The sequence below is a fragment of the Vespula vulgaris genome, chromosome 2, assembly GCF_905475345.1.
Source record: "Vespula vulgaris chromosome 2, iyVesVulg1.1, whole genome shotgun sequence".
In the NCBI taxonomy this organism is placed as follows: domain Eukaryota; kingdom Metazoa; phylum Arthropoda; class Insecta; order Hymenoptera; family Vespidae; genus Vespula; species Vespula vulgaris.
The window spans coordinates 9,082,077-9,109,949 of NC_066587.1; the positions used below are offsets into that span (position 1 = coordinate 9,082,077).

The window sequence follows — 27,873 nt, forward strand, 5'->3', positions numbered from 1 at the left end:
TGAAAGACATTCCCTACCAACACTAAACCCCTACCATTACTAGCACTACCATCACCGATACGTCTTTTTACACGAGACATAGCAGTCTTTAGGTTGCTTCGAAAGTGAGCAATAAAAAGTGTTTCACCGTCGAGTTTTCCCTTTGTATCCTTTCAAATCCAACCTCTCACACTGGGAAAAGTATTTCATTCGGTAAAACATTCTATTCGGTTTAATGACGAAAGAAGTTTTAATTTCTACCAGAACACTATCTCATTTTTTACCCTTCTTAGTCTTACGATAAAACTTCCGAATTGTATTATTCATCTTTGTCTTTTTCTTACTTTGTTATCAACGAAATTTTTAATTTTTACTTATTTCGTCTTCTTATAATAAATTCTGATAGCAGCCAATCTCGGATCCTTGATCTATTTAGTACACGTACTTGCTTGTTCTTCTTGCGAAACTTTGATATTTAAACTATATCGAGCTAACGTCCTCTTACATTATCATGAAAGTCTGGTTGATGCGTAAAATCTACCACCTATATTTTCCGATATATGAATCACTATACTAAACGTTTCAAGGTTAGCTCGATTCAGATACTTACCTGCCAGTCTACTTGTACGCTTGCTTACTAACTTATTAAACGTCTATCAAACAACGTAACAGTGCTTTCCCTTATCCGAGAAAGAGAAAAATGGAGAGGCAGAAAGAGAGAGAGAGAAAGAGAGAGAGAGAGAGAGAGAGAGAGAAGCAAGAAAGTCGAAAGTCACGAAAACTTCCTACTTATCAAGAAACTCCTAGCATTCCCTCTACCTCTCGACGTTTTACTTAGGTATCAAGCGTCATTTTCCTTCGCAAAGATATCCGAACTCCTTTCAGAAGTAGACGAGTTCGTTGTCGGCACGATGCACGAAAAGAAGATCGTTCAAAGTTATCTCGAAAATCCAAATCGTTAATTCTCCTCGAGGACGTTTCACTTTTCGAGAGAAAGAGATATCTCTCATATTTCTCTCTTACTTCCCATTCTTTTCTCCGATAAGTCGAACAAGTTTTTTAAGCTATCTTGAAACTCTTGCAAAAGAATAGAAAAAAAAATTATCCCGCTGATATTTCTGTTTATATATTCAATGGAACCTCTCTGAGATATCCCATTTATTTTGCAGTAATAGTTAAAAGCTACCCTTAAAATCGTGAAGAAAAAGAGCTTAGGCCAAGCTCCCTCTTTTAGCTCAAAGTACCTTAGAACTTCAACTTTCGCGATCGAACAGCTCAGCGATTGTGGTTCTCTCTCTCTCTCTCTCTCTCTCTCTCTCTCTCTCTCTCTCTCTCTCTCTCTCTTATCTCTCCTTCTGATCATTCTTCAACCAGTCTCTTCTCTCTATCTCCATTTCTTTCAAAGTGCAGCTATAACCAGCAACAAACACAGGCATCGTGTCAACATTAGGTACTTGTAAGTCGACTCTCTCGTCACCTATCTCTCTCTGTCTTTCTAGCACTTTCTCTATATTTCTATCCTCCTCATCGTCCTGATACTCCCTCCCACTGTTGTAAAACTTTCTCTCGGTTAAGTTCAGGATATCGTCGTAACTCGACGGTCCGACATGCAGGCCTCTCTTCAAGAGACAGCGAACATGTATTAGTGGTGGGTATGTGTACGTGTATCGTCATTGTTCTCGTTCGGAGGACATGCACTATGGTCTGACGGAGAAACTAGTTACAAACTCCTTCCTTTCGGCTCTGTCCTTACAACAAGATAGGGGAGCATCCTTCTCTCTAGCTCCCACTACCACCTTCACTACCATTTACGAACGACTCTCTTCTCTTTCTCTCTCTCTCTCTCTTTCTCATTCTCTCTCGTCTGTCTCAAACGTTCTCGAATTCCGTTACAACTCCGACATCGTCCATGGCCGATCATGAGTGCGATAACCATTAGGACGTACAAATTAATCGACTTCTCTACTCTGCTTCGAAATCTTTGGAAGATAGATTATAGACCGAATCAGTTGCATTAACACCGTTCTATGAGTTAGAGAATTTATAGCTAATCGCCAGGCTGACTTGTACATTTTCATACATTTCATCGTATTGTTATTTATAACGTGAAATTATATACTACGTTACGGGAAAAATATATACTACGTTTCGTACAGTTCGCATAGTACTTTTCAAGCGCACGTTACGATGCACAATTAATCCGTCATGAGAATATTTATAGCATGTATATAATTAACGTGTATATATAGCGTAATTCATATTTTTATTGCAGTGATTATTTTATATCTAGTTGTTATCATCCTTACACTTCAGTTACGTATCGACTCACTCCTTCCTCTTATTTTTATATCTCAACATTTATATACCTAAATCATACTATATTATGTATATAAAATATTTATATGCATTTATGAATATCCAATATTTTCCAATATTTTTACTAAATGACTGAAAGGGTGCATAAAATTTGAACGAATATAAATTATTTCGACACATGTCTCGTTCATTAATACACGTTAAAAATTTTGACATTTCAGCCCTGATCGTACCCGGCTATACAATATCGTTAACTCGTCTTCTTTCTTTCTCTCTCTCTCTCTTTCTTTTTCTCTGAGAAAATCTATTCGTTGAAACATCAACAAAAGTCAAACGACCCAACTTAAAAATTTCGAATTAAAGCAACCTTTTAAGAAGATGTCTGAGCCAGGATATATTAAAATCTTCCAACCTATCGTCCGATTTTTCTTAAATTAAATGAAAACAATAATATATTTTTGCGATCTAAATTATTAAAGCACAGTTAGTATCGATCGTACGATAGGTGTAATGTGTCGAACGATGTAGGTCATGCAATAATATTCTCTATTCTCATGGGTAAATTTGTAATAAAATGAATAAAAAGATAAAACAAATTTTCGATAAACACCAATACGATCGGCGATGCGAAACGATCAAATACGAGCTATTGTGCGCGCGCGCTCTCTTATATGATACCCACGTTGACGACGTCAAGGGTCTTTGACAAATTTTATGCTCGATCTTGTGGCAATTATCGTGTCATTTAATTCAGTTAATAATCATATCGAAAGACTTCCGATTTTCTCGGAAAATCGTTCAAAGTTCAACAAAAAATTTTTTTTTTTTTTTATAGATTTTTCGGAAATCGAAGAAAGTTATACTACGAACTTTCCGTTCGCCTACGATTTTCTTGACCCAGTTCAGACCGGGCCACAAAATACTTGGTTAAGGCTATAAAAGTGAGAATGAGTAACGTCGAGATCCGCGAGAAAAGAAACTTACCGGCGTAAAACTCGAGACGCGCGTCGTACGCGCTCAGAAGAAAAGTGGCCGGGCTTTTCTTTTTCCCTTTCGTGATCCGTTCAAACGAAATCTTCGTCTTCCACTTTTTCGACGCTTCCAATTATACCTTCCGAGATCACTTCTTATACTACTTCGATTTTTTTTTCTTTTAATATGCTGACTTTCATCTTAATTTATCTCTTCGATATTAAAAAACTGAGATCGATCTTAGGATGCTTTTTAATTCTTACCCGTGCAAATCAAATGAGACAGGATTATGTTCATCGTAAAATGTTTGAAAGTAAAGAGGATGTGTAATAGGCGGTCGTTTTCCAAAGCAAAAGAGGAAAGCGATGTAAAACGAGTGCAATGAATTATGAAAAAATGTTAAAAAATCCGTACGCTCGTAAAAGTTTTGCGTACTCGTACAAATCCCTCTATAAAAGTGCGTACTTTCTATGTATATACCTATGTGGTCTTGTTTTTCTACTCCGTCAACCTGTCGTGCCGTTCTTTTGTTCCGTTCCTCTTGCATACATGTCGCATGCATCGTTTGAACGAAGTTTGCGAAAGTCCTAGATTTTTTTTCTTCTCCACCATAAATCGCACGCAACGAGAAAAAGCATGGAACCAGGAGGAGAAGCAAGAGGAAATCCTTCGTCGTTCAAAGGCTATAGGTGAGATATAAAGTTAGAAGGAAGTGCCAGGAAACACACTAGCAAAAGAGATAAAAAAACTCGGTGGTTTTTGATAAAATCGTTCAGTACTTCGAACTAAAGTTTGAAGAATCACGATAAATAAGAGATGAAAATGAATAGCGTCTCATCGAGTGGGTTATGTTTCGTGATCGCAATCTTTATAATAAGGTGCCTTGTAACATTTCTGCTGCCTCGTAACGTCGCGTTTTCAGTGAAAACTTCTGGCAGTAACTTTTCTTGTAAAGATTACACCTAATTTACGTCAAAACTAGTTCATTACACGTCTTGAGACAATGTGTTTATTAAATAAATGTTCGATTAACAACCGCAAAGTAATCGATGATAATTACTTTAAATGAATAAATGCCGAAAGCTGATTATAGGTTGTACAGAAAGGACTATTCTATTGTACGTAACCAACTCTAGTAACAAATCCTTTGATCCTCTTTGCCTCGAGAACGAAAGTTCCAATCAGTAATTGCAACGACGATCTATCCTTCTTCGCAAATCGACTTGAAGGATGAAAGCGAAGCAACGGCAACGAACGTTTCCTTCTTTGACATGAAAATACATCCGTACATCTACATACGTACGTGGCTATAACCGAAGTCGAATATCAGTATCTATCCGAAAGCTTTGTTCGAACCAACACGATCGGATCGTGGTTTCTCTTCGATCCTAAATCCCTTCGTTCACTAATACGTCGATCGTGCGAGGCATTCATTAAGTTGAGGACCGATTATTGGGAAACCGATAATTGGAAGGACCGAAATATCGATCATCCCAAGGAGCCCTGTATTCTATTCGATTATTTCTCTTCGATTCGTTTCATCGACCCATTTTCTTCCACTTCCCAACTGCTGTTATTCATCTGAAAAGAATTAAAAAAAAAAAATCTTTCGTCGAGTATCTACTTATAATAAATGAATACACCGTATACATTTTTGAGTAGACTGTATATTCATCGTATATACTGAGATTCTCTTTGCAGCATGAATACGTACAGAGTAGACAGAGTTAATAGACACCATTTACCATTGTACAATCGCCATTGTTTCTATCTCGCCGGACCAAGTACCGTGCTATCTACTCTCGTATAATTTCTTTACCATCCACGTACAATTCAGAGATTATAAATATCCGAGCTCCGTAAAATTTTACTCGCGACAATAAGAAACGTTTACCCTCGACAAATATACATCCTTAAAATAAATTGTTGTTCTTAATCGCCTCACATATCTTTCAATTATTCCAAACAAGTTGTCCCATTGTAACCTCGTAAACTCTGCACCACGTACGAAGGCTCTTCTCTATTCGAGCGAAATCGAACTAAACACAATTCGGATACATAGCGCTTAACATCGAGCCATCGATCTACGGGTTCGAGAGACACGTTGTACTACTCGGTTACATACTCTAAGACGATGATACAAGTCCTCCGAAACGATACAGGACGCTTAAGGAGCTGAAGGGCCAACTCGAAGGGTCGACTCGTCGCGTGACCTACTTTTCCGGAGGAGACGTAGAAAAAAACTACAATGGTAGTTTCTCGCTTGTCGAAGAAAGAAAGTCCTGAAAGAAAAAAGTAATAGAAAGATAGAATTATATTCGCCTATTACATACGTTCTATATTTCACATATGACACATATAGATTAAAGTATAAATTATACTGTAGAATTACGTCATTCGATACACCTATAGAAATAAATCTACATGATAGTTGAAAGAAAATATGTGTATAACGCATACGTTTCATTCCGTATGAATGTGGAGTGCGTAGGAACGTAGGAACGTATGAGGTGAAAGGAAAAGATAGTTTGCGAGCGAGCAACGCGACCCCTTTCCACGTGTTGCACACCCCTTCACACCACCGTCGAGGTCCAAAGCCACCACTGAGGACCCCGCCCTTGTGACGTCATAGCATACGGCGCTTGCGTGTGCGTGTTGCGTATGGCTCGCAAGCTTCGCGTGTGTTCGTGGGCGCAGTGATCGCGCGCAGGATTTCTTGCTCCGTCTCTCTTGCTCGCTCATTCTCCCTCACTCTCCCCCTTTCACTCTCTGTTTCTCTCTCTCTCTCTCTCTCTCTCTCCGTTTCATTTCCCCTTCCCTCGTCTTCGTCCTCCTCTTCATTCTCTTCGTTGTGCTCCTCGTCGAGGAAAGCTACGTGGAGGGGTGTATCGACCTCTCCCTGCTACCAGATTCGCGATTCTTTCTCCGTCTATGAAGAGGAGACGGAGAAGAGGTAGCAATGACGATAGTGGGAGCACAGTGACGTCACGGATGCTCGAGAGAAAGGATCGAAGGGTAAAGCGAGAGGGTGAGTATACATGCGAGTACGCACGTCGTTCGAGCTAGCCGTCGAATCGAATCGAGGTCGAACCTTACGCTTTCGCAATACCCTCCTCGTTATCTTTGCTCGACGAATTTTTTTTCTTTCTTTCTTCTCTTTCTCTTTCTCTTTCCCTTTTTTCTTCTCTTTTTCTTGAAATTATCATTATTTACAGTATCGCATTGTTCGTTATTATATTCGACATGAATTCGATAGGATAAAGAGATTGAATGGAAACTAAAGTGTGAGAGACGAAAAAGAAAAGAGATGGCTCTGGAAAGATTCAATTCTCAAAAGATAGACGACTTATAGAAGGAGAGTATCCAGTACCATAGTTCGTAACGTGACGATGTTGAGAACGTAACGTCGATTTTATGGTTACTCGTCATCCGTAATTTATCGACACGTAAATGCGTTAACAACGAGGTAATGCAACAACTGCGCTCTTCACTTTTCTAATACCTTTAAAAGAAGGAATCGATTTTTTAGAAATTTTCAGAGTTCGCCTGAAATTTTATGCGACCATACGAGAAGGTTATAAACGTCGGCAAAGGGAAACGATAGACGACGTAGAATTGACATTCCAGAGAATCTATTCGGGTTGACTATAACTATGCTTCCTCTAACATCGATACTGCTCGCTCCTTTACCTTCGACCTCCCTATGCTTAGATAAATACGACGGAAAACAATAATAAACGTTGCGACAAATAAACGCTTGAAGGCAGACTCTCGAGAGATGAGCGCACGAACTCGTGGATGGAACTGTAAATACGAGACAATCCCCATAGCCGTGTGTCTACAGCTTCTTCGCGAATCGGAAAATCGGACGAGAGTTTATGCTCGTATTATCGTATTTGAGAAAATGGAATCGACGATGAAATATCGATGCAGTAGATATCGTTGACGATTACTTTTCGAAAAAATAATCGATCGTTTCGTTTTATACGAAACAAGAGAAACATGATTTGCACATTGTTACTTTTGGAAATATATATTTGATATGGTTGAAAGAACTCGACGATTTTTCAGTGACAGACTTTTCGATGGTTCCGTAGGCGGCGTACTCAAGATGAAAATGTCGATGGAAAAAGTAGAGAAAAAAAATAACTTGGGATCTTGAGCGATCTATCGTTCGTTCCTCGTCAGATTTTCCTTCGATGGTGAATTCGACTGATGGTCGTGAACAATCTTTACATACGGTATGGCATCGCCGAAGGAATTGCCTGTCCAACTGAATGACGGATAAGATGTTGCGCGACTTCCATTCCGTGCATATATATCTGTAGAAAAAAAGAAATAAAGAATTGGTAAAATCTATTGACGCAAGCCATGAAATTTTGAAATTAATGGAAACGCGATTAGGACGCTGCGAGATTAAATTTGGCTAATTCTCGATCGGGATAACTCGCTAATACTCTCTATCTCTTTCTCTCTCTCTCTTTCTCTCTCCCTTTCTTCGTTATATAGCGTTAATGAAAATCATTAATATATGGATACGTTTCTAATTTAATTGCTTTCGGTCGATTGCAGTAATAACAATAACAATAACGATAATTATAATGATGACGACAAAGGACGTAGATGATCCCTGTATAAATCCAACGATTGAATATCGTTCGATGATATTTGATTTTGTAATTATTAGAAGATCGTTCGTGACTCGAATATCAGGACAACATAACTTTTTATTACCACTCGTTATCTCGAAGTATTTCTGATGTTTTCTGCTTTTCATCGTTCTTCCAATCAATCAATTCATAATTATGCGTTAAGCGCTGAGGTCATAGATCAGTAAGTATTTACATACATATCGCTCGGAAGATATTGCTTTAATCTTTAGTTCCGTGACAGTTGCAGTGAGGCTATCGCTAATATGGAAGAGCGCTATTTCATTTCTGCATCGTATTCGTAATAATAATATTTCGTGATAGATGTATATTTACTTTTTCATTGAGTTTTATTTATATATTCTTTCGCTTTAACTAAAGAAAATTATATTAAAATGAATTCAGCCGGAGATAAACTTGAAATTTGTCGTCTTCTTCATTCTATACGACTTCAAATGTATCAGTAAAGTCGATGTAAACTCAAGCGTACCGATCTTTAGATTATCTTTCGTTAGATTTAAAGTGAATGTGAATCTTGGCTATGATGTTTCGTTTATGGTGTAACATGTATATAATATGACAACTTGTGGAATGAAGCTATTATTAGCCGATTAATATCGTTAGGGGTGTAAAGAATAATCCCGCACTTTTTTATTCGTTCATAATTCGACTTATCGAAAATCCGCCGAAGCGTCGAAGTTTTCGGTTAGTGAAAATTAATTAAAAAGCTACTTTGACTACTATTAATTATAAGACTTCGGTGTAATCTGTAGAACTTAAATTGAATTTTCCACGCGACAGTCAACCGAAATTCGAGAAAATCTAATTTCGAAGATCCACCAGGATTTCCTTATTACGTTCCATCGTGTATACGTCAAGGCAATATAATTATAGAGACAATAGTATTGCAATAAAAGGATACAGGTAAAGAAAAATGGAAAAGGAAAATGTCGAAGGATTAAGGGAGCCGTGTGGTAGGCTTCGAAAAGGAGACAAAAAGAAACAGAAAGAAAGGATCCTAAAGTTAATAATGCACAATACTGTCGTAGGTGTTTCGAGATTTCCGTAACAAGAATAAAACGATGCAAACGTTACAGAAAATATCGTATTTCTGCGTATACCTACTACTCGTTACTACATACGCGTGAGAATATTATGCTTTCGTTTCTATATCTCTTTAAGTACATATAAAATATATATGCATTGATCACCAATCAAAATTTGCGGGTAATAAAATAAAAAAATACTGCAGAAACTCTTGAAAACTTGTTTCTATATTATGACGGAACATTCTACTCCATTCTCTTTTCTTTCATTCAAATTCATTCTCTTTTCTTTCTCCCTTTTCGCAGCGTTATTAAGTATGAGAAAATTTTCACCATGCGAACTTTGATCATCGATCACGTGTGTATTATACGGTTATAGACACGTTTTAAAACGACTGTGACTAAGAGATACGGTCACTATGAGTTTAATATCTTGTATATGAAATCCCTTCCGCCGTAAAGCTTTTCCTCGATGTCTCATATGTATATAGGAGTAAATAATCGATGAGAATTTATGGTCGTTTATCGAGGCTACATATCATGAAAATATTCCAAATGATAAAATATAGCTGTATAAGTATGATAGAGGACAGAAAGTAATAGAAAATACATAAGTACGGAAGAGTGAGCTTCGTGGTTTTAATCTCACGATAGTTTCGAAAAGATCGATCGGAACGCTTCGAACACGTACTCCACGATATCTCGACGCTCGCGTGCCAAGCCCTTAGCGCGTATCAATGCGTATCCAACGTGAATTGCTTAAATTCATGCGATACTACGTCCTTTCATAGACGGATAGAATCTAACTAATGATGGATACCATGCAAGGCCTGCATAACCTTGTTCCATCGGCATCATAAATCGTGCTACGTCGGCTACACGATGTGTGTCGGCAACATCGCTATGCGTGTCCGTACTCTCTATCTCTCTCTTTCTCTCTCTCTCGCTCACAAATTACTATTCTCACGGGGGTATGAACCCCCTATACTACTAGTAATTTGATTTTCACCGCTTTAATGCCAGTACTTATTACCGGCTAATCATATTGCTAAACTACAACACGGATTGCTTAAAATTGATAATTTCAATAGGTGAAGGACTAATTCTATGAAACATTCGATATAAGTACATAGATACAAAGTGACGGTCTGTTAATAAATTCGCCCGTAAAAACGCACAAAGTTTTATTTCATCGAGATAAATATCGCTATTACAAATAATAAAAGGAAGATCGAATTGTCCAACGAAGATCATTATCCATGTAGACGGAGTTTACTTTCTGAAGATAATGAATATCTTAAAATATGAATGGAACTATGACATTACATCCTACACGATTAATGTGAATTGTATTTCTTTACAAAAGAGTAGACATATGTATATAAATATGTCTTAAACACATATACTTACTTATATACGTCATTCGAGAATATTATTACCTGTTTATCGATATCGATTAAACGTCATCGATGTCCCACGCGGATATCTATTATACGACCGAATGGATATATCCAATGGATGCCAATTTTCTGTACGAATGCGGACTAAAGGTCGATTCCTTTTATCAGTGCATCGTTTCGAAAAGAGGGAAGCGAAAAATACAGAGGAATCGGACTCTCCATGCAAGATTCGAACGCGTTCGAGATATTGTCAATTTTCTCTATAAATCTTTTTGCGTCCTTCTTTTCCTTCGTCCGAATTTATATTCGTGATTCATTGAAATTCTATAATCGAAGGTAGGTAACAATACTGAGATTGAGATCGATCGGTAAACTCAAAGAAATACTACTCGTAATTCACAATGCGGCTATACGTTTATTATACCGAAAATTCCCGTCTGTAACCACTAACATTAAAGCGACAACGTGTATTCCCATCCCATCCGGAATGGGAAGCGTCGAGCAAATAGATTTTTGCACGTGTTACGTGTTAATCTTTGGGTGACACCGAGTACGAGAAAGACAGAAAAACAGAAAAAGAGAAAGAGAAAGAGAAAGAGAAAGAGAAAGAGAGAGAGAGAGAGAGAGAGAGAGAGAGAGAGAGAGAGAGAGCACAAGTAATAAAGTATCCTATTTTTCCATTGAAATTCTCGCACGTACACGTCGTGTCTCGTAAATCAGCCACGTGTACACTCACCGTCGGCGCGTTTAAACAGTGATTCTTTTTTCTCTATCTCTGTCGTTCCGTTTTTTTTTCGGACAAATAGAATACCTAAGAAAAACGTGCTGGTTATAGGGAAATTGCTTTCTCCCGTGTATATCCATATATTATCAACAAGCCTCTTAAAAGATCAATAGGAAAAGAAAAACTGTGGAATAAGGAAAAGAGAAGGATGGGAGGGAGAATGAAAGAGGTGTACAACGTCCCATGAGTCGGGAGAATTCGTAGGAGTGTAAATTATGTCCGTAGCAGAACCTACTCGATACGCTTGTTAGAAACGGTACCGGGTGGTCTCGTAAGTTGTTTCGTTATCCTCTATGCAATGTATCTTCTCATGGGGAATTGACTCGGTAGATTATCCAAATAAACTTTGAGACCGATCAAGAGATCAGTCGTTGTAGATACGAGATTCACTCGTCGAATAAGTTATATCTCCTTTAGATCTGAAACGTGTGCGAATAGAATTGATTTGAGATTTTGCTTCTAGTATACACCTAATTCATCGAAAGCTTCGTTCGAACCATTTCACATAGATCGTTCAATTATTCTTAACTTCGTCAAATCTATCTTCGTTTGAGTGATTTGTGATTTATGACTTATTTATGATTTGTGATGATAAAAATTGTTTCTCTCTCTCTCTCTTTCCCTTTTTCTGTCTTTTTCTTTTTTATTTCCTGGAAACGTAAATACCTATATCGAAGAAACGATAGATTGCTTCTCTTCTTTCACACATTTTGATTCTCTTAAGCTCATATAGCAAGCGGATGTTTACGTTTACTCTCGATCCTCGAGACGCCTTCTCGCGGTAGCTAACACTAAACTACAAAACAAACGGTATTTACCGGTACGTGCTTTGTCGAAGTTTCGAGGTATCTGCGACGATCTTGTAGACGTACAAGCGAGAACATTTTACTTGCTTCAAAATCGAGGACACGAAGAAACTAAGTACTAAACGATTCATTAATTATGCGAAAGGAAACTAGAAAATAGACGAGAATAGACTAAGAATGATGGCGAAGAGGACAAGGCTTCTCACGTCTCATCACAAAATCCTCCTTTAATTTGTTTATCCAATAACGCCGAAGTTCAGTACGCTACAAGGAGCATAATTAGCGTTTATTCGTGCATCCAATCAGCCAACTTCCATTACCGCTTACGACTGTTCGTACGTTCATACGCAGACTAATCCTGAGTGTCGCTTACGTAAAGCAAACTACAGCTTCCACGTACGTATTTGTTCCGTAAAGCGACTCAAACATTTGAACTTTACTCGTCGACTGATGAATAATAATATATTATAAATGCATATAATAGTATGATAATATATGTACGTAAGATATACTTTCGACTAAAAATTTTAACTGATTTTTCACATTTTAAAATAATTTCATTCTTTTGTATGTTAAGTGCTATTAAGAAGAAAAAAAAAAAGAAGCTACGTTTGATGGAAAGTAAAAAAAGAAAATTTAATTTAGCAAAATTTTTTGATATTCTTATGCAAGAGAAACAAAGCTACGGAACACGTACGACAATTTAGTCAGTACACCCCGTAGAATGAGAAAGAGGGCGTGTGCACGCGTACATACATAGAGAACGTACAACAGTTTTCATCGCTGAGCTGTCGGTGCCACCGAGGGTAACGTGTTCGGTTCCGACGCGAAGAGTTGAGAGGAAAGGGCTGTAGGAGGAGTAGGTTTTGCTACTGGCATTATTATACACCGTTCCATGTTCGCGTTATGCTAAAATCCAGATGCGACCGCGTAATATTTTTCAACGCTGCTGAAACACCATGATCTCGTCGTGAAAGAAATAAGAAAAGATGGCAAAGTTCTTTCAACTTTCAACTTGAAAAGGCCTTCTCGAATTTATGTTTCGTTTGGACTGCTATACGTGGTCGATTGCTGACGTCACTCGCAAGCCAAGCCACGTTCTCAAGGGTGCTGAGAGTGTTGCGCAGATGACGTGCACGCGCGCGTTGCAGTGGACGAACGAGTAAAGCTAGAAAGAAAGAGAGACGAGAGAGAGAGAGAGAGAGAGAGAGAGAGAGAGAGAGAGAGGAGGGAAAAGAGATTCATAAATGAGGAAGAGGATACTCTCTTTTCTGGTAATATGTATGATATTCTACACAGAGTAAAAAACATTGAGGTATTCTATTTTCTAACATGTATTACACGCATTTTATATATTCTATGTATACGTATGTTGGTATATATATTTTTACTTGCATCAAATGTGTGACTTCATATATGTAACGTTAGGTATATTCAGTACATTCGGAATAAGTTAAGACGCTGCGAAATTGTTCTGATTACTTGTGACTTGTTAAGTATGTAAAGTTACGTGACTCGCTCTATGTTCTGACTCATAATTATATTCTAGAGACAAAAGTTCACACGCAGGTAAATAAAACGTAAAATTGACACTGGTCAACGGTACAAATTTCGAACGACATGGACACGTTCGTGGCTACCCGATGAAAAGAGCTGTTTCAATTATTCATGAATATTTAACCGCACTTCAAGTCTTGCTAAATTACAGAAATACTAGCTAGCAATCCCATTAACGATGTCGCCAACGACAGCCCGTTCTCTCTGTGATTTCGTCGAAATAAATTTTGAATTAAACGTTTAGAGTGTGCGAGACGCTTAATATTTGATATTAATAATGTTCTACATATATACATATATGCCTATTCGTTTAGATAACTCTTTATAAGTGTGTATGTATAACAGAGGAGTATCGATGTTGTAATAATAATGCATTCGTCGAGTAAAGCAAGTGCATATAAATAGTCGATCGACGTCGGTCGTACGAGTAAGTTAATATTAGCGAATTTAGTGACTTCAATATCAAGTTTATTTTAAGTTGTTGACTTGCAAAGCGAAGAGAATATACTTACGTGAGAGAGGAGACGAAACTAAAAGTGTACGTGGCGCATATGTATTAATACTAATAAACAATTCGACTACGAGAGCACCATTTGTTTTCGCTTCGTTAGCGTTTAAAGGCGTTCACTCGAGCAGAATTGTTTCAATATTTCTTTTCTCCAATAACGTCAGTGTTACGAGGTAAGGCATGTCAAATATTTCCATTATTCTTATCAAGATCTTCCTAATATTTGTATCACGTGAAGCTATGATGCGTGTATGCACAGATTATTTGATTATCTGCAAATTCGATCGATGCGTAGGATTCATGGCGAAGAGAATGAAACTCGATGAAATACACAGAGAGAGAGAGAGAGAGAGAGAGAGAGAGAGAGAGAGAGAGGGAAAGAGAGAGAGAGAGAGAGGGAAAGAGAGAGAGAGATAGAACGTGATGAATTGACGTCATGAGATGTATCTTTATAATAGAATTGCGCATAAATATTTTTATGCACAATTCATAAACTACATTTTCAACTCATACATATATATGTAAATATATGTACGATCAGTTCTTGATAGGATAAAAATGATAAAGCAGATGAGTAACATCATGGGGACAAAGTTTAAAGTCTTTTAGAATGATTTGTACATATGACAATGCGTCTGGGTTGCGAAGAATGTAAATTATCGCATTAAAAACACCTGTCAAAGAAACATTTCAAACACCTGCGAAAGAAGGAAACATTGTAATTACATTATACACCTAAACTAACTGCATCAATTAACTAAAACCATGCACAATGATTTTTTTCATGTCAGATCTATGTTATGTAAGATAAGCTTATCTTATCTCATTAAAGAGAAAGAATTTTCGAAGGAAAATACATTTTCCTTCCTTTTATGAAAGGAAAAATAAACCAAAGACACAGTTTATCATCTTTCTGACACTTATTTCATTATAATTATTCACCTTCGTAATTTACATTAAAACTCGGCAAACTTTTAGTCTCTATTTCTCAATGTGTATTTTGTTAATTGACTTAACTGGTATAATAACGATACACGATACATCGGGTAATTATTGCTACTTCAAAACATTTTATATTTGCTAAAAAAGTGTGAGAAATATCACGAACAGAAAGAAACATTTTTTGAGGTTCGGCAATCCCTGTATAATCGTTGCTCATATGCAAATATTGAGAAATATAGTTTTCGGGACCAATCTTGCTGAACAATCGCCATGTTTTTTTTCGCCTACACCTACGCGTACTGCTTTATTGTGCGTATAGGAGAGCGACTTTTGTAAATTCTCGAGAGGACAAAGAGAGCTATTCGTGAAAAGAGAATAAGCATGGCGGGAAATACAAAGAGAGAAAGAGACAGAGAGAAAGAGAAAAGGGGAAGAAAGAGAAGTAAACTTTTTGTACAATACAAGCGCACTCGACTCGCTCCAAATTCCTTTCTCTTATCTTCCATAACTATATCTAACGACTGTGCCGTTTATATTGTGCCGCTCGACGGCCCCTTCGTATTCACTTTTTACTCCAAACATAGAAGTCGGGTAAACGTGAAACTTCACGAAGTTAAAAAGAGCACTCACGAGCGATATTTCTCGTACCTTCTCTTGAAAACTCGAGAGACGTTGCTCATCTACCGAAGGAAATGTTTGGATGAAGCGATCGATCTTATTGGTATTTCTTTCTAGACTAAACTACGTTAGCTACAGAAAAATTAGACTAAAAACGATTATCGTAAAACTCTTTGAAGCTTTTGAAATTTAACAAGATTCATGTAATACTAAGAAATTTGCCGTTTGGAATGATTGATCTTTATGGACGTCTCATAAATAACACTCGCCAGCAGTGATCTCGATACTTTCTCTCTCTCTCTCTCTCTCTCTCTCTCTCTATGTATATATATATATATATATATATATATATATATATATATATCTTAAACTAGAGGTGATCCAACTACCCCATGGGATGCAATTTCTTGAAATCGGCTCCGATCGCGGCGGAATGCGAAACCGCGAATGCGGTAATCGAGATGGCTGCTTCGAAGCGAGTGGTCTCAATTCGACCATCTGGATGGTTACGTATCCGCTTCATCGTCTAATCTTCGTTCGTATCCGAAGGCTATCTCGCTTCCAATTAAGAGAACTTCCGCTTTGTCTCGTTGGCAAGATCCAATCAATCATTACCATGACACTTCGAAATTTGACGAATCTCTCTACATGCGATATCGTAGACAACTTATTTATAAAACTTCAATGGTCTCTATCTATCTACGTTTACGTCTCTAACGTTGCTCGATTTTATCGCGATAGAGAAATGACAAACTGTCTGCGCATTACTCCCATGTGACGCCGTCGAAAGCCCGGGAGCAAAGGACATATCAAGAGAATGTCATAATGACTTGCAAAACGAAAACAATGTTGGCAAAATGACTACTATTTATCGGCCTATCTAAAATAGTGCCATTGTACTTCGTCGATTCAAAAATAAATATTTACGAATGAAATTGAAAAATTTTTTATAAACAATCGATTTAGATATTTTTAGAATTAGGATACAGAATATAGGATATTTTATTTTCTACGCCATGATAGATGTGATCCGTAGAAGGAAAGCTTAAATCTCGAAATTCAGTAGAAACACTTAAAAACTATGCTAATCGATTGGAAATTGAATAGCGATAAACTATCGATCAATTCGCTAATAATATATTAACTTACGTTATTGCACTTATTATTTCGCAATGTTCCACTATATCTCATTACGTTTTATTGTGTCGTTTTAGATTCATTCATTATTAGTGAATACCGATTAAGATTGTTTTTTCCGTAAGAGTCTTTATTGAAACTTTTGGTTGAGATGATCTCCAAACGTATGTGCCACGATATCAGCTGCTTTGTTTCTATACACGTACGTATTCTGCGAATAGTATCTTCATATATAACCAAATTATTACTATACGTTACATAATAATAATTACTAATTATGTTACAATATTATGCAATAAAAATGTAACACAATTTGAGAAGGGAATAAAGATTCTCGATCTATATGAAATATTATTGTTGCAATCTGTTAAATAAAGATACGTGTTAAATAAAGAATAAATAAAAAGTAAATGATTTTAATTATAGTAAACTTATGTGCTCTATACAATAGAATAAATTATGATTGGTTATGGTCAATCTTACGATGATCGCTTGAATTAAAAAAAAATGTATTAATCGTATGATTATATTGCTATGCAATAAAAATATAATATGTAAGTAACTATTTTAAAAATAATCTTTTTATTTATTTGAAATTTTAAATAAAACATCTGCGCTTCTCACAGAAGTTAGGTCTAGTAAAATTTTCGATAGTATTAATTAGATCACATTTATTTTTAATATTATATATAAATGTTTAAATATCATTATATGTATAGTATAGATTAGCTTTAAATAAATAAATTTCATACGCGCATACAGTGGATAATTGTATCTCTTACTAATGAAGTTTCTATAATTTTCAGTTTCTGTAATATTTATAAATTGGCAAAATTTGACTTTCTGATTCTAGTTGAAATTACTTTATACATTATTTTGCACACAAAGGTAAATCTATTTGCTTAAAAACTTAAAAACGGAAAAAATATTTAATCAATAGATATCGAATAATACGTAAAACGGTTATAATTTTTCGACGATATTTTAATGGAAAAGTTCCAAAAAACTCATTTTCGAAAATGTAAGCATAAATTAGTTCAACGTTTGTGTTCGTTCAAGGACAGAAGGAGAGGTACATAGTAATATGACACGCACGTAGAAACATTGATCGGTTTCACGTAGAGCAGATATCTTATATTCTATCATCACGTATGTGCGTATGTCTGAATATATAATTCTCATAAATCTAATTTTATCATAATAAATTGATTATTCCAAAAATTTTAATTTAAAATAACGAATTATAGAAATTCTTTCATTTTTTATATAGACTGATAGTTTCAATGTAATTATTATTTTAATGTGTTCAATGATACAATGAAAATACTACTGAGTTAATTAGCTGTCTACTTCGGTACATTTCAAAAGTATTTATTTCTTGTTAATAATAATTTAATGGATAATTAATTCATTTCATATTGCTGCTTTAATTTACTACCTATAGGAGTAATTTCAAGGAATGTATTTTGTACAATTTGTGATATTTCGTTTTGTATAATTTAATTTTATTTTAACTAAAAAGTTCCAAGAAATTAATTGTAGTCGTATCAAAGGCAAAAATAATTCAAGAAGCTATATATTTTAGAACAAAACTTTCTTCTATAGGAAACTGTTGATAAGCATATTTCTACATTATATAGTCTATCATTTTACATTTTTTGTTTTTTATAATGAGTGTAATAACGATTTTATTTTAGCCTTATTTAGTTAATCATTGCGAAATCGTATCATATTAATTTATTTTCTAATTTCAATCAATTTCGATATTGACTTATCTCATTTTCAACCTACTTCATAAATCAATCCTCCTCAATTTTTATCTTTAATTACGAACGAGTATTTTGAAGCCATTATAGAACTTTACAAGCAGTAAATGAAAAAATTCATATCTTTCTAGTTCTTATAATCGGAATATATAATTGGAATATAATATGGAATATACAAACAAACCATGAATACTACCATGAATATAATCCTTTTTGTAATTTTAAATGACGAATTCTTTATCTTTTGGCGTAATTTTTTTTATTCATATTAGTTCAGAATAGAGCCATCTTATCTAATTACGATAATATTAATGATAAACAGCATATATATTCTCGTTCGATCTTCCGTAAAATTATTAAAGAATTCGTGAAAAAAATATCTATAGAAGTTGGTGCAAGTAATAAATGATACTTTTCAAGTTCCATACTTTATTATGACCGTAGTAAATTTCTCGTTGATATTTTTTCTGTGAGATTTTTTACTTAACTAATTATTGAAAATTTTAAACGAACATAAGATCTGCCTAGACACTCGTCTTTATTTCTTTCTTCTCCTTTACGTGATTCCATTGCTCTTTCGTCATTCTTTTTATTCTAGGGATAATGAACTCACATCACGTTTCAAACGCATTCCCTTTTTGTGCGCCATGCAATAAATCTATACTACTACATATATAGCACATAACATACTTTACAATATTTTCAAATATAACAGCGAGCTATTTCGATATAACAATATCGACAAATTTATATATACCAATGACGAGAAGATATTCGTGACAGTTAGATCGTAGAATATAAGTCAAAGAATATTATTAGAATATGATAGTATTGGTTGTAATATAAGAATTTTATATTTATAGTTTAATCTAACTTATTGAATGTAAATAACAAAATGAACTTTTACAATACTTTCCCATATTGATTCTTTTTTTTGACTCTTTATTATTTAATACTTCAGGACTAATTTTTTCGATTTTGAAATGATACCAAACATCATTTCATCCACACATTCATCTGTTAAACATTGTATTCACACTCTCTTGTCCTTGTACCGTCATTCACACAAAAATATTTTCTGTCTGATATCTTTTATTAAAAGAAAGGAAGAAAACAGAGGGAAGGAAGCACACTCACACAATTATTGCTTTATTTATACTTGTACATTAATTTCTCTTATCTTACAGTATGATTTTATTAACTAATTAAAACATTTATGGAAAAGAATCAATTAATAAATCGAGAATCTATTAATAAAATATAAGAGGAAATTATTAAAACTTCCATTATATATTAAAATTTCTTTCTTTCAAGATAAAGTATTAAATTATTTCTAAATATTTGTGTACAGAAAATGATGCTACTTTTAATATTTCAAAAAAGAATTATTAACTCATAAGTTTAAAATATTAGTTAATATCCTTTAAATCAACATTCTCAACAATTAATATACTAATTTTCGTTTCTCACCGTCTTGCTTCTTTCGTGTTCATTTTTACGTAGAATGCAGATATTATACATAAGAGTGAAAACAAATTAGTATGAATTTAATTTCAAAATTCTTGTTTATAGTGACTATTAATATTTTCGTGATCGTGCATAACGTACGTTCTATGTGCTAGATACATGTAAGTTGTGAATTGTGTGTTGGTACGTGAAATTTCCAACTAGAGGAATTATTATGCGGTAGAAAGCATAAGAAATTATGACACATAAATTAAGCTTTGGATATTATAGTCGATATTTTATAACAAATAAAAAAATATTACCTTCAAGTATATACTATATTAGTACTACTAGTATTACTATAGTATGGTACTATAATTGTATTTACTAGTATTTTTTTCTAAAGTAGCTGATTAAGCAATTAGCCGTAACAATCGATTATAGCAAATTTGTGTGTAGAGAAGACCAGGGCAAATTGATACGTTTACTAGTTTTTAATTTTTATAATTTTTATGTGAATTAATCATTTAATAAAAAATATGTTAAAATATATTTCGGTCCTTCCTCTTTAGAAATAATGAAACTTTTCTGAAATGCATGTAAAATAAATTGGAAAATATTTATTTGGTGAAATCAAAATGTATCAATTTATTCCACTGCGGGCAAATTGATATATATGTAAAATATCTTGGTATGACTGTAAATAGTATTTTTTTTAATCAATCAAAATAAAATTTTTATTAATTAAAATTTGTTACTTCAGTCATGCTATAATATAATTGTACTAATATAATTATATATATAATTATATATATGTATATATGTGTATATATATATGTATATATGTATATATGTATATATATATGTATATATATGTGTATATATATACGTGCGCGCGCATGTGTGTGTGTGTGTGTGTGTGTATACATAAAGGAGCGGATCTAGAGGCATTATAAATGAACTCGGAACAGAAGTGTTTTTAAGCACCGAAACGATTTTGAAATACACATAACAACAAGCATTTGTCTGTCTTCGACGGAAACTCGGTTTGAAAGACCGTGATGAACATTTCGGAATATGTAGATATTCTAAAATAGAGCTTGGTAATTTCTATATGTGTAAATAAGTTATGCATTATGGTAATTAAAGTTCGTTTTGTGTTTTATATATATATATATATATATATATATATATATATATATATAAAAGATAAATAAAATTTTTTTATTTGAATGTAATAAACATAGTGAACAATAAAAAATTAATTTTCTTCCAAATTTGAATAACACTTAATGAATGTATAATTACAATATTCTGACAGCATTTTATGTGAATATTTTTCATAGGAAATATATATTGAATACGTTTTTTAGTTTGTTCAGATTTTGAGAATGAATCCTTTTCATCATGTACAAGTTATTATTTTTTTCAAATTGATTTTTATTTATATTTTTTTTACTGCTATGTTCTAACTATCATACTTATTGATATGTTACAAGGGTTGTATCATTTAATTAGAAACTTTAATCGTACATAAAAATATCTATTCTTCATCGATAATATAGATTAAGAATTTATTAAGGGAACAAAATTAAAAATGTCATGAAGGAATATTAGAAATGCTTCTATTCGAATTTGTAAACTTAAGATAGCTTAATTCTTTTAATTATAATGTTTAACAAATGAATGTTTTTTGGCTCGTAAACTTATCGCACGTAGAAATTGATCTTAATTTAGTGATTAGAATACAAACCAGAAAGATCTACAAATTGTAACTGAAGAGAGTCAACTATCAATGATAAATCTCTTTTTGAAATTCTCTTTTTTTTCCTTTTTACTACACAATTGCATTTGCTAGGCAGCACTTTACAATTACAATTAGAGATGATGGATCATTTAATTTCCTTGGAATGTAAAATACATGCTGAAATAATATTTATTAAAAAATGTTTAAAGTAGAAGAAACTTGAAATGGTGAAATTTAAAGTGAAAGAAACTTGAAATTAAACAAAATTGATTATATATCGTTTATTTTCAAATAGTTCAACAACAAATCGGCTGCTATTAAAATTTTTCACTTTTTATCGAATAAATTAGACATACTTTAAAAAGTACTTTTATTTTTTATATCTAATATTTCAGCAAAAAGTATGATATTTGATTTTTATAGATTATATATAATATTTCTTATAATGAAATAATTTCAAATTCCAAAATGATTCAAAAAATTAGAAATTTTACAAAAAGTTTAATATAAAAGGAATTTTGGAAGGATTATTTAATTATTATTTAATTTTCTTTTAGTATATATTCTAATTAAATTGCACATCCCTAATGTTACAATAACAAATTTAATATTTATTATTATATTCACATTTTTTCAGCAAATATATTGAATCTTTTTTATTATATTATTTGTAGTATATATATTATATTTACGTTCGTAGATATTTGGTTTGCTTTACAATTACTATATTGATAATTATATAATAAAATCGCATTCTTCTTCAAAGAAGTTCTTCAAAAAGAATTTTGTTTTTTAAACTATTACGACTTATCAAATATAATCTATTTTGTGATGCAAACGCGTGTAAGTTTTTGTAGACTAACATTTATAGCATAAAATGCAAAAACCTCAAGACTGATATTTACAGAAAAAGATTTATTATTATCAAAATATAAAGAATTATATAAATATTATTAAAATTAATAAAGTATATAAATAAGTGCGTAACGGATTCAAAACTATATGACTCATTCTTCATAATAATCATATATATACATTACTTTGATTTTGTTAAATACGTGCATCTTTTTTGAGAAAATCAAAATGAGAAACGAGAATGTAATGAAAACCAAAAGATTGGTATGAAAATAAAGGCGAACGCTAGATTATGAAATAGCCAAAGAGAGTAATGAAATAAAGCATGTATATACGGCAACATATATAAATATATATATTATAGATTTACGTATAAGACCAAGTAAAAGATAGTATTCTACTGACTCACTCGTCGGCAGGCTACTAATTCGTATCAATCTCTATTAGGACGCAAACTCGGCTCGGTTCGTCCGAGAGAGTTGCTTTCAGTTCAAACCCGTAATATTGCCCTCGGTTTCCCTCTATCTCTTCTCAGAATCCTTTTATCCATCTATCTCGTATCTCTCTCCTTGTTGTATTCATGCTTTCTTCCTTCGTTGCTCTCCTCTCTCTCTCTTTCTTTCTCTCTCTGATTCTGTCTCTCTCTCTCTCTCTTTCTCTCTCTCTCTCTCTCTCTCTCTCGCTTTATCCTTTCATCTATACATGCAAACCGTTTCTATATTTACTTTTAATGGGATAGTGAACCAAAAATGCACTCGCGAAATTCGATTTGCAGTCGGTGAAAGCATAATTGATAGGACGTAGACGCAACTCACGATCTCTCTTTCTCATTGACCTAATCTCAAAGATTTATTTACTGCCCGTGATTTAAAAAAATTTTTTATCGTCCTAATTAAAGCGTTGACCTTTTCTTGCTAATAAAAAGAAGAAAAAAAAGAAATCGTCGAATAGGTCGTTCACGCGCCAACGACGTTTTCAATAAACCTTCCTTCTTGAAGCTTCCAAGGAAATGAGAAAGTCTTTTTATTTTTCTTTTTTCATTCAACATCGAAATTTTTCATTCAACATTGAAATTGCAACTTCAATTTTAGAAATGACGTATCCTTCTTTTTTTTTAATGATATATTGATCGTTCTTCTATCTTGTAGATGTTTGACAATGCATAAAAGTTTTGATTGAGAATTTTATATTCTTACGTTATAACTTCATAATATAGTATAGGTACACGTATACGCACAATTAAAATTTCATACCACTTAATATACTTTATTCGAATGAAAAATAAATAAACATGACTATGTATTGTTCATAATTTACGACAACAATCAGTTACGACGAAATAATTACATGCATTATGGAAACTTGACCTCATATAAAAATTATAGAGTTCTCCAAACTTTTGCTATAAAGAGAATGTATTTTTAAAACTCACAGAACAATAAATAGAAAAAGTAGTAACAACGTGATTTAAAGTTCCTGAATATCCAATAAATTTCTTTTTAATTTTTATCCCTTCTACGTCATCGCCTAAACTATCAAAGTAACGTTTAAAAACTATCGAAGAAACGTAGATAATCGTCGAACTTATTTCATCGGGCTAACGCGGAATCTAGTCGCTATACAAAGAGCTTAAACAGAGGGAGTATAATAAATGTCCTGGTGCAAGATTCAATGGTGGTCGTTTCATCTACGCGGTTTCGTTAGCGCGAGTGACATGATCTTGACCGATTACCGTCGCGCTGTGGAAACTGTTAGGTTTCGCAACCTTGCATCGAGTGCAACCGAGAAACTCGTTAGTCAACGACGTGTGACGTCATCAAAAGAGAAAGACAGAGAGAGAAAGAGAGAGAGGGAAGATCGTTGCCATCTAGTTGACTTCCGATCTATGTCGGTCGTTTCGGCTTGTATATTTCCACTTGATCGATTAAAAATTCACTATTCCCGAAGCGAATCGAATTAGAAGATACTTCTCCTTCTGTTCTTTTTTTTTTTTGTTAGATTATACGAAGAGATGCTACGGAGCAGTTCGAATTAACCGCGAACGTGACGTATCGAATTGAAGTATTTATAGAAATTGCTAAACCACGAGAGAATTTTCTTGAATAAAGAGCTCGACCATCGGGTTTTTAAATTTTCGTGATTCCAAATTAAAACATTATTATCGATATAAATTTTGCTAAAGTACAAATTTTTTTGATGAAAAAATATACTTAAAAAAAAATAATCGATAATTTTTTCAATGAAAGGACGAATCCCGCGTATAATAATGGACTCGTGATTGGTAGTCAGTCTATGTGATTCGAATGATGCAATGCGCTTCGTTTGCTTTTTCAACAGACTGGCCTCTACCGGGCTGAGCACACTCTCTCACAATCAGTAGCACGACGTCGACTGACCATGTCGCACGAGTCTTCACACGACGGAATCGAACCGTAGTTCGAATTGTAATACGGAACTTTCGAGTGACCTTTAATAATGTTATTTGATCGATCGATCGAACTCGACTGATCTTTCAATCTACATACATACAAGTGGTCTTCTTTGAAATCCATTTCGATTTCGTAAATGAATGATCGATATGTCGAAAATCTATTAACTAAAATGGCGGTGCAAATGATCAAGTGAATCGATTAAATCGATAATAAAAAGGAAGAGAGATGTATGTTTCATATAATATCAATATTCGTCCGAAAGAGAAGGTAAAATTAGAAATACCTACTCACGCTTTTTCGCCACGTAAACATCGTCTCAGGGCCATAATTTCTCCCAGCTTCTTCTCTCTCTCTCTCTCTCTCTCTCCCTCTCCCTCTTACACTCCGTCCATATTCGTGCTTATCACATTACTTTAGCAGAACAAATTAACGGGACGCTGAAAAACAATGTCATACTCATTCGTTCTGAATAATTAATAATACGCGCTCTGGCTTTCCGCATAGTTCGAAAACTTATTACTTTTACAGAGTTTTCGGACTATGTATACTTTCCGAGGAAGGAAAAGTTCGTCGAATAAAAAAGCTCTTTTCGGAAGTTTCCACTGTGACGATCGAGCTCACGTCAATCCCGTTAAATTCCTTCCGGCTGCTAATGCGCTGAGAAACCTTTCTCAATTTTTCTCTTTTTTCTTCTTACCTGTCTCTCCATTTTTTCTTACTTCCCTTACCTCGCACATAAGACCACGTTAACACAAAAAAGATCGCGCTGCGTAGCAAATTCCACGGGGATGCCAAATTTTCGATCAATAAACGAAATTAACATTATTCTCATGAGACAGGTCTTAGAATTAGTCTTAGGTTCTTAGAAGATCTTAGAGTTAGTCTCTGGTTCGGATCGTCGAGAAACGAGAGGACGTAAATTCCGTCCGGCCGTCTCAAATAATCACAGGGCAAATTGTCGAAGTTAACGATGCCAAATGCCTATTTATACCGAAGTTAGTGTCGGTCGAGTTAATGAATGGCACCGAGCACGTGCGTGCTCGATCGACATTAATAAATCATGTATCGGTCTCTCTCTCTATCTCTCGTTTCTTCTTTTTTTCTACTCCTTCATCTTTATCGAATGCTTTCTGTCTTTTTCCTCTCCTGTTATTCCTCGAATATTGGATTTATCGAGACTTATAAAAAAAAATATATACTATATACGAGCTATTTTTTTATTGAGATTTGATCCAAGTTACGATCGCAACATTATAATAAGATCTTCGCAAAAAGATAAAGATTCTAGGAACTCGATCATTAATCACTTACTAAAGTACAGAGAAAATCCTTGATCTTCCGCAATAATTAATATTAATATTATACTTAATATTATTATTAATAACATATTACAAATGTAATAATATTATTAATAATAATATTAAGAATAATATTAATATTAATTATTAATGTAATATTAATTATTAATCAAAATGAATAAACATTAAATTTAAAACTTTGGCGTATTTAAAAGGTTTAGAATTTCTCAATTTCGATACTGTAGCTGACAGTGTACGTGCGATAGCAGACGAAAATATTTACGGTCATTTGAGATCTCATTGTTATAATCGTTAATGTCGTTCGATCAAAATCGTATGAAAAAATGTTTAGATATTAGCTATTAGCATTAAAAACTCCAGGACTTATTTTTTCGAGAATGACCCATTTTCCTCTTCCACTTTTACAGAGGACATAGTTAATGAAAAATAAAAAAAAAATGTAGATATGTCAAATGAACGAATTAGAACCGAACGTGTGCTTTATCTTCATTTATCCTTGCGCTTTTCGAAACCAACGAAATGTTCATCAACAATTTTAAATTATATTATATTTTATAAATATAAACATTGACGGAATAGTTATCGTAGCAAGGTATGATCCGTATCAGTTTGATATCACGAAATGTAGACAAATTTCAACGAAGGTATAAGATAGACGTATATCAACGTATCGGTTTGCATGATGCGTCAAAATTCGTTGAATTTGCTTACGTAGTCAAATTTCATAGCAAAATTTCTCGCAAGATATTATATTTGGTATGTATAAATGCACATACCAATCGTGTTCTCGAAAGAATATAAAAGTAATAGCTTGTTTAAATATAATAAGCAGAACATTAGCCTAAGTTAGGATCGTGATTAAAATTGACAGGATTGAAATTAACAAGAGAAAAAGAATTAATAAAACGTTGCCTCTCTTAACTTTTTCAACGAGCATCATCAATATAGTTCCTTCTTTATATTTTTCTCTCTTTCTCTTTCTGTATCTATCTGCCTCTATCTTTCTCTTTCTCCTTATGGAAAAAAAATGAAACATCGCTTCGGTATAACGGCTAGAAAGTTTCGAACGAGACTCCTGCGAAAAGTTTCGCCGCCGGGCAAGGAGAAAAAGCGAAGCATATGCGAGCATCTGGCGTTATCAAAAACGTCTCTAATGCGCAGCGCGGTAAGCCGGATAATCTGTCGGACATGAAACGTATCAAAGTTTTTTACGTTCGAGCATCCCACTTCCTCTCTCTCTTTCTCTCTCTCTCTCTCTCTCTCTCTCTCTCTCTCTCTCTCTCTCTCTCTCTCTCTCTCTCTCTCTCTCTTTGCCCAATGTTTCAGGGTCATTCAACGAGAAGAAGGTTTCGATCTCTGCTTTAAATAGGTTTTTTGCTCGATAAGTTGAAAGCTTGTTCAAGAGAAGAACGACTTCTTTTAATCTTCGTTTTCTTTTTATCTTCAAGTTGACAATTTTTGTTATTTCACGTTGTTACAGTGATAGTTTTCGTCACGTATTATACTTCATACTATGCGATAGTATATTTACAAGAGTTTATACCCTAGTTTGATAAACTTCTCTCCTTTCTCTCTCTCTCTCTCTCTCTCTCTC

General features: G+C 34.0%; 1 protein-coding gene across 3 annotated transcripts in view; it reads left to right on the forward strand.

Moving 5' to 3' along the window:
- Window positions 1-14,041: 14,041 nt before the first annotated feature.
- Window positions 14,042-27,873, forward strand: part of LOC127061739 (sodium-coupled monocarboxylate transporter 1) — a 34,668-nt gene continuing 20,836 nt past the window's right edge. Inside the window, exon 1 of one of the 3 annotated variants that reach the window (XM_050989044.1) lies at window positions 14,042-14,190. The gene's annotated coding sequence lies outside the window, so the exon portion shown is untranslated. Of the gene's footprint in view, window positions 14,191-24,878; window positions 25,228-27,873 lie in introns of those variants that run through there. The other 2 variants (XM_050989042.1, XM_050989045.1) reach the window with 2 other exon arrangements.